General features: G+C 37.6%; 1 pseudogene; it reads left to right on the top strand.

Moving 5' to 3' along the window:
* The first annotated feature begins 6,677 nt into the window (after positions 1 to 6,677).
* Positions 6,678 to 11,397, top strand: LOC103938022 (annotated as a pseudogene).
* The last annotated feature ends 3,377 nt before the right edge of the window (positions 11,398 to 14,774 follow it).

Raw genomic sequence — 14,774 nt, 5'->3', positions numbered from 1 at the left:
CGGATGAATTGAAAAAGATCAATAACATAAATTATCAAGGAATGTGTGAGAAGTAAAATGAGATGTATGGATAGCACACCCCTATCTCTAACCAACTAGGGTTCTAAATTTCTCGTGAATCGTTCATGCTTTGGATGAATTTGGTTTATCTCATAGTACAAATGAACAAAATATCATACCCCAACTTTTCATACGATCACGCATCTTTGAATGGCACTACTACCTTTAGAAATAGTAAGTTGCAAATTCATACCTTAATTCTTTTTTTTAAAACAAGTACAAGATGATGACTAGCTATGAAGATACATGAACCTTGTTACTGTCCTCTTCATCAGCTTGGTTATCTTCCGAATGTTCCTTAATTACTTTAAGATAATAAGCTTTTAAGAGCTGTTGTATGTGTGATGGTCATGAGTAGGGGGAGTCTGAGCTGTGGATTATTTCAATATATATTAGGAAGGAAATAGCAATAGATTTGGGAGAAATTAGGCAATACGAAAACATGAAAGAAGAAAAAAGTAACATTTTCTTTAAATAGATGGTGAAATATGCATGCATTTTAATTAAAGATAATTCATTTAGAGGATGTTTACCAGAAATTAGGCAATACGAAAACATGAAAGAAGAAAAAAGTAACATTTTCTTTAAATAGATGGTGAAATATGCATGCATTTTAATTAAAGATAATTCATTTAGAGGATGTTTACTTATAAGAAATAAATTTGCAATAAAGTTTCATTGATTTTGGGTATGACGATCTCAAATATAAAGGTATGGAATAATCAAAGTGCGGCTTGTCTATCCTATACACACGTTTCTTTTATTCTCTTTTTCTTCTTATCTTCGCACCAAAAAAGTAAACATGTCTTAATAATTGATGCGGTGATAAACCTAGTAATTTGAAACCTTTAAAACCTATTTTCATCCAAAAAGAAAAAAGTGCCATAATCAATATAAGAAAGTATCTCCTCAAGCATTGGATCCGACAAATTCAATTTAAATGAAGTTTCATAAGACTAACTAGAAACCTAGGAAGCCAAATGCTCAAATGAATATTCCTTCTTGTTTCACACATAATTTATTCGATATTTGGACCTCTACATTGGGAAAGATATGGAACGAGAACCCTCCTTCCCCAATACACACTCACCCGATTAAGATTCCCTGAATCCTGATCATGTGGAAGGAGAATTTTACTTAAGATGCTTTACTTGAACATCCAAGAATTAAAGAAAGTCTTAGATTAGGTAGCCAATCAAAATCATAATTAAAACAAAATATGAAACATAAAATCTCAAAATTATTACAACAGTTCCAAAATATAAACACCAAGATTTCTACAACACATGCAAGAATAAAGGAACTCAACTTCGTGATTGGACACCGATAAGTATAATATCAACTGTTCACAAATGCACATCTGAGTTAAAGATTATGAACCAAATTACAAACGCTAATAATTATCTAACAAATTTTGACTGGTGTTGGTGTTTGGAGGGAGGTTTGTTATGCTTCACTATTCCTTGGATAAGAAAAAAACATACGATTGTACAAATATGGTTATCTAGTACTCGAATAATTTGCCACTAAATAGTAGCATAGATAGACGGGAGAAACAGCAACTGAGAAGTGAGTAAAGAAGGTTATAACTTTTCATAAAGTCTAGCTGCCCAACCAAAATTGTGGATTAAGAAATAGAGACGTATAACAAAAGCATCAAAGAGGGCTGTGCATGACGCATAAACCTTTATGAAAGATGTGAAGGGATTGAAATGATGTAAAAAGAATATATGGCTTGCTATAATCTCATGCAGGCAAATATGGAGACACGTACAACTGCCCACACAGAAAGAGAGACAGAGAGAGAATCTCTTGGATGTTCAAATTGATTAATTAAGTTCCAAAGTTGCTAGTTAAACAGAGATGTAGATGATTATCTTAACTTTGTGTACGGTCGTTGTTATTAGGTAGAAATGGTCACGTTTTGCCACTTAAGCTTGTCTTAAAGAATTTTAGACCTCCATCATGAAGCTTCTTTTTAGTGAATTATTGCACCTGTGGTTTTTTTTTTGGTAAACCACCTTTGTGGTTTAGGACATAAAACAAATTTAAAATATAATGTAATTCAAACACATAAAATTAAAACACTCTTAATAGGTAGAGTCATTAATAGCTAGAAAGAGTACTGATAAGCGTGTCAATTTTATATATGTCTAAATAACATTACTCAACTTAATAATTAACAAAAATAACCTTTAAGATTAATAATTCTTGCACCGTTAATCCGTTTGTCATTTTAAGTTTCAAATAAACTTTTCTATTTTGTCTTTAGTGGTAGCATAGTACATCTCCAAGGAAGATGTCAAATGCGGTGTCTTCATTCCATGATGTCAATTCCAACATCAAGCTCTATACATGGCATAATAAAGGAGTGAGATCCTTAAATCAATCATTGTAAATTATTTTTTATTCAAAATTAAATATAAATAATATCTGATGAAAACTGACTGCACGATGCATGATGAACGGATGTGATTAGAGAATCTCCGAGATTCTCATGAAGAGAATCCAACAAGAATCCTCTCTCGTAATAAAGGTAGAGTTGGAGTTGTATATACTTCAATATTTACTGTTTTTTGTCCATTTAACATTTTAAAGACTTCGTTATAGATGCTCTGGGTTCACTTCAACTAAATGGAACACTTATCCTGAATCTCATTCATCTTTCAAAGTATACACTTTTGATTACTTAATTATTAATTTTGTACAAACCTGAACAGTAATTAATTGTGAAAATGGGTAGATAATGCTGGTAACATGATGCAAGTGTGCCTTTGGAATTTTCATGATTAAACTGCCTCGATTGGACAGGCAGAGCATAAATGCCATCCAATAAATCCTACTTAGTACATGGTGAAAGTGATGCACCGCCCAAATAATTCTATGGTAACATCAAACTTTTGCCATGAACCCTTTTGATTTTTTATTTTATTTTTATATTTTTTGGCAACACAACTTTACATTATTATATAATATGTTCACAATCATGCACTATATATTAGACTATTTTCTTCTATTCAGTAATTATTTTGTAGTTCATTATGAAAGTCACTCAGTAAATGGTATAAATTGACCACCCTTTAGTTTTCCTTTTCCTTTGATACCCTGTTCTTTTTTTCTTAGGAAAACTAATGAAAAGAGTTTAAAAACTTTGAGTTTTAACGATAAGGACAAAATAAATGGTAAAATGAATAGTACCAGGTTTGATTTTTTAGTGTAAAAATGTAATTTTTCGTTAAAGTGAACAATATCACGGACTTTTCGTTAAAACGCTCTTTTTTCTTTGGTTACTTCGAACTTCGAAGGAGTAAAATGTTAAGTTAGAAAGGCTTAAATTTCTCAGTTAGTCCTTTGTATCCTTATAAATATAAGATATCTGTCTCCGTAAGTATGGTATTTATTTTTTCTTTTGATAACTAGTTTATTTGGCGAGAAATAATTTTTACATATTTTTGTCAACCTTTTTTACACACTTGTTTAATTTTATTTGTTGATTATGTATGATTTATCTTATTTGATGACCATAAATAAAGAGGAGTGTGTGAGACACTAAAAATAGTGTGTGAAAGTCACTTCCTTGTTTGGCAACACAAGATGTTTGATACTTATTAAGTAGTTTCTTCTTCTCCTTCTTCTTTTTTTTTTATTTTTTTATTTTTTGTAATTAAGTAGTTTAAAAATTGGTAGAATTTAACTTAATTATATGTTCTTTTAAACAAAGTATGTGGAATTACTCTTTGAACACCCAGATAATAGCTGAATTTATATAAACCACTCGTTTTCGTTCTACTGGTCGTCAATATTGTTTCGAAATCTCTTTATGGCTGACTATCAAAGAGATAAAAGACATGCAATATCGATAAAAATCAAACTCAGAATAGTGTTGTGATATCGTAATCCAAGTCAATGGGTTACCCATCAAGTAATTAGTTTCTACTTTATTAGTTTATTTGATGGTAGGGAAGAGCAACAACAATTATTATAATTCTCTCGTGATCAAACAAAGATAACTGGTTTAATACTTGTGAATTTTTTAGCAAGTAATTATATTTAGTTAGTAGGGCTTAACTTAACCCAAAGACTTTGTTCCATATGATGTAAGACTCAACATTAGGGTTGTTCGAGCTCCGCAACCCTAGCTGATCAAGTCAAACCAAACTTGTTTACGAGCAGGTTCGACTGTGTGAGCTATGAGTTTGATGGAGCCTCCAAACCCTACTCTTTTATTAGATGTGTTGTGTTGTTAGATTGTTAATGCACTAAGTAAGAGATTATAATATTCTAGTAATAGAACTGACCGATAGTTAACTACTAAAATGCCCCAAGTAAACTTGTAGTGAAGGTGGTATTATTAATATGATTGAATGGATATTACGGATGGGATGGCGATTATATATATGGACAAGGTATAGCTAAGAGTTTGATATGGAGCCTATCCAACCGACACTTGTATCAGATTATATGTGATACGTTATGTTATTACACTATTAATATATAATCGGCTAAAATATTACTCTAGTAATAGTTAAGATATGTAGTTAACTACCCAAATGACCTAACTAAACTCGTAATTAAGGTGGTGACCAATATGATTAGATCTGCAGACGACAGTACTGAAGTATTAAATGGCCAATTGGAGATGATGAGGATTATATATAAACTAGGTATAGCTAGGTGAGGTCCCTTGGAAAGGGCGGTGCTGTCACCTGGGTTGCATGCATGTAATTAAGTGATCATATGCAAAGTCTGTGTAGCTTATGGTATGGGTTCAAATTTGGCGCGTTTCTTATAGATATATAGATATATAGCTAGCTAGGGTTCCTTTTAAAGTTTATAAATTGAAACTTTAATACTGTTGGAGGCAATGGATGGTCGTTAATTACCTGTCCGTTTCTGGGTCTGATAAACTGTCTTATCCTGATGAGGAAGATCACAAGGACAGGCCTGCCCTTCCTCCTCTTCCAAGTCCTCATCTGAGAAGGAGAAAGGACTTCAATATCTTATACAAGCAAGCACGCATGGTGTTTAAACTAATGGGGCCTTGATCGATCAGTTTGAAAATGAATATGCTCTCGTTAAATTTCTCACATTTTATCTGGTTGTTCTTGTTTCTTTGGTTACAATGCAGTCGTTGTCTGAAGATTTTTTTATCATTTCTAGCTGCAGTTCGACCACAAAAACATTATTAAATCTTACCCAAGAATAAACTCAACTTATCAACAATTTCGGTCCCATTTAATAATCATTTAGTTTTTAGTTTTTAGCTTTTATTTTGTGTTTGAAATAGAAGGAAATACATGAGAGAAATGTGGAAGAAACATACAAAGAAAGACACAAAATGAATGCTAATAACTTGAAGCAACAAAATATATATTTTAAGTTGTTTTAATTTCAAATTTTATTTTCAAGCAAAAAAAAGTGAAAATTAACATAACGAAATGAGCACTTAATTTTAACATGATAACTAATTTTGCACACATGCCAATAGATAACGGCATATGCCGAATTATTCTGATGAGTGATATAGAGAAAATTTGTCGAGTGTTGTCGACACAACCTATCGAGATATGCCTAACATGCATTACATCAAACATTTAGTAGGTACAAAAATGACCCTACCAAATATTAAGAGGATCCTTAGAAGATCTTCATATATATATTTTTCGGACTTCGGATGGCCTGGGATCACCTTGATCCCTATAGGCGTCAAGGCACAAATTAGCTATCGTGGAGATTTGGGGCTTAGAATCTTCAGTGGTGAAATACTTTAGGACCATGTTCGACAACTATGGATTCGTAGATAACTCACTAGATCATGTATGTTAAGGAAAAGATTGATATCAATTTTTAGTTTTAACAAAATTTGGAAGTTGACATTCATTTTTTCATTCATCTTACGTTGAATTCAGTATGTTATTTAATTTAATCATAGACGTCAACCGAGTCATAGATTAAAGTGAGACTGACTCTCATACTGTCGCAATCCCCAGTTTTGGGGTTTGGGTTTGAATCAAATCTCCAAATAACAACCACAAACTTTGAGATTTCATGATCCTATTGTGGGCATATACCATGGACCAAACCCACCACTTTCATTAATCAGACTTGGGCCCTTCATCAAGGTGCCACAAGAGGCTGCAAAAGGCCCATATTTATCTACCTCTCAAACCATATGGAAGGGCCCCAACGCATGCAAGGGAACACTCTATACATTGCGGGCAATTAGGAGTGAGCGCCTATCGGTTTAATTCGATTTGATACCAAAAAAACTGCATCAATTAATACTCAACAATTCGGTTCAGTTCGATTTTGACAAATACCGCTATTAAGACCAAACCAAACCATTGTTAATTGGTTTGATCTAGTTTGGTTATGTTAATTTGAGCTTATTCAACACATAAATAAAAATGATCACCATTTCAAGAGTTTCAATCTTTCAAATATCCACATATTTCATGCATTCCAATTGCATTGAAAGGTTAAATTTTTCGGAATATAAAAAGTTTATCAAGTCAAATAGTTTTATGTTTCAATTAAATAAAATCTCATGTTGTAGCAAACAATTTATTAAGTGCAACCTCACATAAGCATAAGATACATATAAATCTCCTAATTGTTAATAGTTATTACAACTTATCATATGTTGAGACTTATGATATGTGTATGGTAAGACCTCTAAATAACTTATAATAAGTTGACATGTGTAAAATAAATTAATTAATAATTAAAAAATACATGATCTGTTCGATTAAGTTTTAGTCGGTTTCAAATATACCAAAAACCAAAAAAAAAATCGGTTCGATTTGGTTTTTAAATTGTTACTTTTTCTTGATCAAAACCAAACCAAACCGACCAATATAATTCGGATTGATTAGTTCAGTCGGTTTGATGCCCACCCCTACATTGCAATATTGGATTAGTTTGCATGGAAACCCAAATATTTGATTGTATAACAAATGCCATTGTCCGACTCCTTTGGATCTTGAGACATTCCAACTTGGAATGCGTCTTTGTCTCTCTCTCCCTCTCACTTCATCTTCCTCCACAAACACAGATCCTTTCAGATAATTAAATCACACTTCCACACTAATCACATCCTCTTTTCCAAATAACAGAACTCAAATGATCTCTCTCTCTCTCCCAATCGCAAAGACAGAGACAGCACAATGGCGCTAGGATTAAGGTCGCGCAGCAACAAGCGGTCTTTGTCGTCGAATTCTTATGCTTCTACTGTGACGATTATGGTGTTCATATCAGTGTGCGTTTTGGCCGTGTGGATGCTCAACTACTCTAACTCAGGAGTCCCGCAAACCTCCACAAGTGCTCGAACTGCCACGACCGCCTCCGCAGATGATGCTCAGGCCCAAGTGATAAAAAAAAATACAAACAGTGACGACGACAAGAACAATAATATTAATGAAACACCGAAGGCGTTTGAAGACAATCCGGGTGATCTCCCCGACGATGCCATCAAATCCGATGATCAGCTGAACAATTCAACGAAGGGTAGTGGTAGTAGTACTAGTTCATTAGACCAAGACCAAAGTAGTACTGGCGACGGCGGAGGTGGCGGCGGTGATAATAAACAAGATACTAGCGAAGTGCTGAAAGATCAGAAGGAGAAAGAAATCAGCCAGACCCAATTGGCTGAGGATCAGAGCGGCTCAGTGGTGGAACACAACCAACAACAAGCTGACCACAATGAACAGGGAACTCAGAAGGATTCTGACGATCAATCTGATCATAAAAAACAGAAGGGTGCCTGACGATCAATCCGAAAAGAACGGCGATCAATTTATCACAAGCGACGATCAAACAAACAATTCGCAGAGCAATTCACAAGAGCATCAAGACACAAACAACAATGACAAGAATAATAATTCCGAAAGGGATAAGAAATCGGATAATGCAGATCAGCAGCAAAATGCAGCGTCGTCGGAACAACAGCAACGGCAAGAACAAGAATTTCTAAGCAATGGGAAGCAGGGGAATTCATCGCAAGAATCCCAAAACGATCAGCAGCAGCAGCAGCAGCAACAGAATTGGGAATACAACGCGTCCAAAAGCGGACAGTTGCAGTACTCGGACGAGACGAGCAATGCAGTTGCCAGCCTGCAAGTACAAAGCAAGGAATCTACCGATCAGAACTTTTCACAAACACCTTCCGATCAGAACAAAAAGAACCCAGAAAAAACCCAGCAGCACTCCGACTCCGATCAGAAGAAGAAGGACGGCGGCAGCGGCGGCGGAGGCAATGCAACCAATCAAGGCAAGGGTCCGGCAACTGAGTCCAACTCGGGCGATTCGCTATTAAGCGGGGACAACACGGTTCGGAAGGAGTCGAAGGAGTCGAAGAAGTCGTGGTCGACGCAGGCGGCGCAGTCGGAGAACGAGAAGGAGAGGCGCAAGGACGAATCGGACAGTCAGGACGGCATCTACGGATACACGTGGCAGCTCTGCAACGTCACGGCGGGTCCGGATTATATACCGTGTTTGGACAACGAGAAGGCTCTGAAAAAACTGCGGTCGACCAAACACTTCGAGCACCGGGAGAGGCACTGCCTGCCGGAGGGGCCCACGTGCCTGGTCCCACTACCGGAGGGGTACAAAAAATCCATCGCGTGGCCGAAAAGCAGAGACAAGGTGCGAAATATGTAAGATTTGTAGGATCGTGTGTGATTGAATTATTTGAACGGTTGGATTCTTGGGGGTGTAACTTTTTTATTGTGGTCTGGCAGATATGGTATCATAATGTGCCGCACACTTTGCTGGCGGAGGTGAAGGGCCACCAGAACTGGGTGAAGGTTTCCGGTGAGTTTCTGACATTTCCCGGTGGCGGGACGCAGTTCATACATGGCGCCCTCGTGTACATCGATTTCCTTCAAAACGTAAGCATCCTTCATCTTTGATCAAAATCCTCTACTTTTTATTAAAATTGGAGATAATGTTTTTGTTATCACACTTCATGAGTGATCGTAAGAGATATATGGCACTTATGATTCATTCGTTCACGCCCCCGGGCGGACCGGCTTGTGTGACAGTTAATGTGTCAAGTAACCAGTAATCATATTAATTGAACACGCAATATCAATTGCATTTACAAGGAGAAAATCTTTAGTAAAACAGTCTGATCACGTGATAAGTTGAACGACTCTCACAAAGAAACATATGTCCTTGTATTTAGATATCATACAACCCCAAGTCAATACAATCCAATCGCATGTACCCTCGCTCTTTATGAAACTAAGTGACCAATCCACGTATTTCTAATTTTGCTGCTGCATGTTCGGGAGTTTTTCGTTAAAATTCTCATGATAATCCGCACATCGGTCTTTACTAATTATCTTTTTGTATAAAATAAGCTTTTAGCTAATATTTGGTAGAAATTGAGTGCTAATAACATAGGAACAAATAGATGATTAATGTTGTTAAGTTGCATGCAGGCAGTCCCGAACATCGCATGGGGAAAGCACACTAGAGTTATATTGGACGTTGGTTGTGGGGTTGCAAGCTTTGGCGGATACCTCTTCGACAGAGATGTTCTAACGATGTCGTTTGCACCGAAAGATGAACACGAAGCTCAAGTCCAGTTTGCCCTTGAGAGAGGCATACCTGCAATCTCTGCAGTCATGGGCTCTCAGAGGCTGCCCTTCCCCAGCAGGGTCTTCGATGTCGTGCATTGTGCAAGATGCAGAGTCCCTTGGCACAGAGAAGGTTCGTCAGAATGTGTGGTTTAGGTTCACAGTCTGACGGAATAAGCATTTGACTAACAGGGCACACACATTTATAATTTACACGCACATTGTGAAGGTTTCCTTGTTATGACACTGCAGGTGGTACGCTTCTTTTGGAATTGAACCGGGTTCTGCGGCCCGGGGGTTACTTCGTATGGTCAGCCACTCCTGTTTACAGGAAGGAACAAGAGGATATCGAAATTTGGAAGGGTAGGGTACCGAATTTGTTATGAACGAGTATAGTTTAACGAGGAAAGTTCTCTTGTTCCGCTTGATTGACAGTCTGATAACAACAAACGTCAGACTGTTTGATAAGGGAACATTTCCCTCATTTAGTGAGGCACCGATCAAAACTGATACAGAGGTCGTTCAATTTTGTAGAGATGTCTGCACTGACGGCCTCCATGTGTTGGGAGGTTGTAGCCATCAAGAACGACAAGGTAAATTTAGTTGCGGCCGCCGTCTACCGTAAACCAACCTCAAATCAATGCTACGACCAAAGAAAGCAAAAACAGCCTCCTATGTGCAAAAACGATGATGACCCTAATGCTGCCTGGTAACCAAGTTTCCATTGATGAACGAATTTCAGAGTCTTTAAGTTTTATCATGAGTTGGGCTATATATACATACGTCTCTACAGGTACGTACCTCTACAGGGATGCATGCACCGGTTACCCACAGACAAATCCGAGAGAGGGACTAAATGGCCTGAGAAGTGGCCTAGTCGCCTGCAGACTCCACCTTACTGGTTAAACAGCTCCCAGATGGGAATCTATGGGAAGCCAGCGCCCCAAGATTTTTCAACAGATTACGAGCACTGGAAACGTGCTATCAGTAACACTTACATGAAGAGTTTGGGTATCAACTGGTCGAACGTCAGAAATTGTATGGATATGAGAGCTGTTTATGGAGGGTACTGCTAATTTATCGATGAATTTTTATTAATGTAATTAGGTTTACTTAATTCTAAGCGGTAATCTCAATTAAGTTGTGCTCATACGAGTGCAGGTTTGCTGCAGCTCTGAAGGACCTTAAAGTGTGGGTCATGAATGTTGTGAACGTAGATTCACCAGACACACTCCCCATAATCTACGAACGGGGTCTTTTCGGAATTTACCATGACTGGTGTGAATCGTTTAGCACTTACCCCAGAACCTATGACCTACTTCATGCAGATCATCTCTTTTCAAAGCTTAAAAAGAGGTACAACTTAAATCTATGTTGCTATTCATTTGTATGATCTCTAAGTCATGGTAAACCAGATGTACCTGTTTTCGCTTCCCAGATGCAAACTCGCTCCGGTACTGGCAGAGGTTGATCGGATTGTCAGACCAGGAGGTAAGTTTATAGTCCGGGATGAGTCGAGCACAATTGGGGAGGTTGAGAACTTGTTGAAGTCCCTGCATTGGGAAGTTAGTCTAACCGTCTCCAAAAACCAAGAAGGAATGCTCAGTGCGCAGAAAGGCAACTGGCGGCCAACCACATATGCAGATAGAGATTCTTCTTAACATACGCAGAAACACAGCATTCAGCTCATATACCCTGATCTCAAACTGTTTGTACTCCAGAACTAGTGATGTGCTAACCAATTTTTAGCATCGTGGTCAATTCGGATACAATCTAGTTTTGCTACACGACTCAACAAGATTGATATGTATTTGTTCATGTTGTTAAATGCATGTAAACCTGTGAGATACATGTAATTATTGAAAACTCAAATGCAAGACGCATATACATTACATTCACCTACCTAGAAAACGAAGGCGTTATCATTTCTGTATCAGTGACATCAACAAAAGAAACAGTCGTTGAATCCATTCCTTCAATTTGGATTGCAGAAAATCTTAGTGTGTCAAAAATGGAAAACTGAGATTGCTAGTTATCAAATGCATGCAATTTCTCAAATTTTGGGGAAAATCGATGAGGTCGTGCTAATTCAAGATTACACCTGATTATTATGTTTTACATCACTATCATTTGAGGTACATCAGAGTCAGAGAACTAACTCATTAATCCCCATATGCAGCTTCATATCCGCGCTTGTGTCTCTTCATTTAACATATCTCCTCAACTTATACTAAGAAGAGTCTGAAGCTGGCCACTCAGAACTGCTGCTTTGAGGTCTGAATTGTAGTCAAAAATTAAAAAAGCAGATTGAAGGGAACAATGCCAGATGAAAAGCATGAAAACAAGCACAAACACAGATGAGAGCTCACCATCAGAGCCGCCAATGTGCTTTCCATTCACAAAAATCTGCGGGACAGTGGTTCGGCCGACCACATCTAGAAGAACACCCTGAATTTGAGCTCCATCATCTAAACACATATGTTCCAAGAGTTAAATCCAAACCGTTATTGCATTGTACATAAGCAGCTGATCAAAAATTCAAAAAAGACGTAACTATTTCATACCTCGAAGATCAAGATCGACAACAAACGGATGCTCATGTAGTTCAGCAAATATGCGCTTGGCATGCAAGCAATACCTAGCCACAAAAACAACACACAATGACTGAATCCTCATTCCAGAGTCACTTAAATTAACACACACAGAGGCAACATTTACGCCGAAATTACGAACCATTGCTAAAACAGAAACAAATAGAACAGATAGCTGAAGAGAAATCAGAAAGCAGTAAACCCACTACTAGCACAGAAATGAACATCTTAGTGAAATATCTCAAGATATTATGATCCTGGATAAACAAATATTGATACAAATTAGTAATCTCAGACCAAAAAATCAGTAATTTATAAATTAGCGAAAAGTTGCAAATAAATATTTCTCAAAATTATAAAATTGAGCCACTAATACTTCTGAAATTACAATTTGATTGCCTTACTATTTTCGAAGTTTGAGGGAGAGAACGTACGGGCAATAGGATTTCGAGAAGATGGCAATCTTGTTGGAGTAGATGGCGTTCTGCACGTTAGCCCGAAGACGAAGCCGAAGCCTCCACAACGAAGGCGTTTCCAAAAAGTAGCAGAGTCGCCGCCACCGCCGCGATCACAGCACCGCCCAATAACTCTGCCCTACGCATCTTCCCACCACGACACCGCGATACCGCTGTTACACCATTCCCAAACATGTTATCATTTCCCGTTATATCAGAATAATTGGGCCGGGCCCATTAATTGGCAGGCCCATTCATCAAATTCGCCCAATTTTTATTTGTTTTTCTTCTAAATTTAATTTTTCATCGAGAAATTCAGGCAAAAACAATGCCAAAATTCCCAAAAAAAATCTGAACAAATTGTGAATATTCAATCTTTTAATTGAAATCTGGTTACAAAATTATCTTAAGATCTACAACATCAATTCGAATTCAAGCTATTTGGAGTTGGAATCACATTTGTACAGCTTGTTGTATTCGTCGAGCTCGTCGTAATACACATCCCACACGCACCGTACGCATCCGCTGCCACAGCAATCGCCCGGCTTCGGCTTCTAGGGCGGCGGAAGCGGAGGTGCTTTCTTTGCTGACTTTCCTTCTTCCTCTTTCGGCTTCGCTGCTTCAATGGGTTGAGGGACTCGAGCCTTTGTTGCTGCTGCTGCTGAATCGCCGTTGCGGTCGGCCATGGAGTTGTTCTGGATGGTGGTGCGCGCGCAGAAGGGTAGGCGTGGTGGAGGTCGTTGGGGGTTGATTCTGGTGGCGATTCGGATGCTTATAGGGGCCGTTTGGTACGCAGACGAGACGGGACGGAACGGAATAGTGGTTTCATGTGATGTTTGGTATATGCAGGATAGAACGAGAGAGTTGTTCCGTTTTGCGTTTGGTAAACGCAGGACAGAACGGAATCAAGACATTAAAATGACTAATTTATCCCTGTTCCGTATGTTGTTTGGTACAATGTTTGGGATGGGACGGAACAAAATTTTTTTTTCTTTTTCTTGTTGCTGTTGCTTATCTATGATATATTTTGTACACTATACTTGGATGTGTTCATATTTCGTACCGTGTATAACAGAAAACAAGAGACATGTATTTGTATTTTGTTGCTCATATAATTAATTTAGTGGGATAATTCATCAATTAATTTTATGTGATTTTAAAAAATAATAGGGTGAGAGCATGTCATTGGCTTGGCACTTGGCATATGGCAGTGTAGCCACAATATGTATATTGTTATGTATATGTGATGAATTATATATGAAGAGGTTGGTGTGGTAGAACAACCGTTGATTTAATGGCTATGTTGGAATCTTTGACACAATCTGCTTTCATCTCTTCGTCATCACATTGAAATGCAAATTGTGTCAAACAATATGTATATTATAAGTTGAGCTAAGTGACAATTGGATGTTTATGGCATTGGTTGTCATGCAAGGATGAAAAATATATAAGTTTAATGATATTATCTTGCTAAAGCAATAAATATGAAATATCCAGAACTTAAACATAAAATCTCAAATTAAACATTCGTCCTGACTTTAGGAAAAAAAAAAAAAAGAGATAATGTCTCACTAAACTCCAGAAGTTGATGTAGTTCATATCATACTAAACCCCCTAATGCACAGATGCCATCCATATACATTTTAATGAAATCTGCCTTGTCAGAGTCATCCACGGTACACCAAATACTCATCATATCAGTATCTTTCACTAATTTCATTGAAATTCTCAGCACCTTATCATATAGGAGACCCATGGCTTGAAGCTGAGAAGGTAACCTGGATTTTGCTTCTCTCAAAGTAAAATTTTCACCTAAATTCTTCATTTCAGTAACTGCTTTATCCCAACCTTCACGGATAACAGCTACAATATTTGCATCAGCATCATTCTTATTCCTCTTCCTTTTCCTAATAGGTTGAGATGCACTGGATGTACCAATAGAAGGAGATGGGGTAGGTGAAGTTAGAGGCATCTCGAATGTCTCATCGCATCCTTATTTTCCAATCTCATGTTTTCGATTGCATCTACTGCTGATTCAGCTATATTACCCGTGGCTCGGTCTCTCCCAAACACCGTACACAAGCATG

The sequence above is a fragment of a genome, unplaced genomic scaffold (assembly GCF_019419815.1).
Source record: "Pyrus x bretschneideri cultivar Hongxiangsu unplaced genomic scaffold, Pyrus_bretschneideri_v1 Contig1, whole genome shotgun sequence".
Classification (NCBI taxonomy): domain Eukaryota; kingdom Viridiplantae; phylum Streptophyta; class Magnoliopsida; order Rosales; family Rosaceae; genus Pyrus; species Pyrus x bretschneideri.
This window is presented reverse-complemented; position numbering and strand designations above follow the sequence as displayed.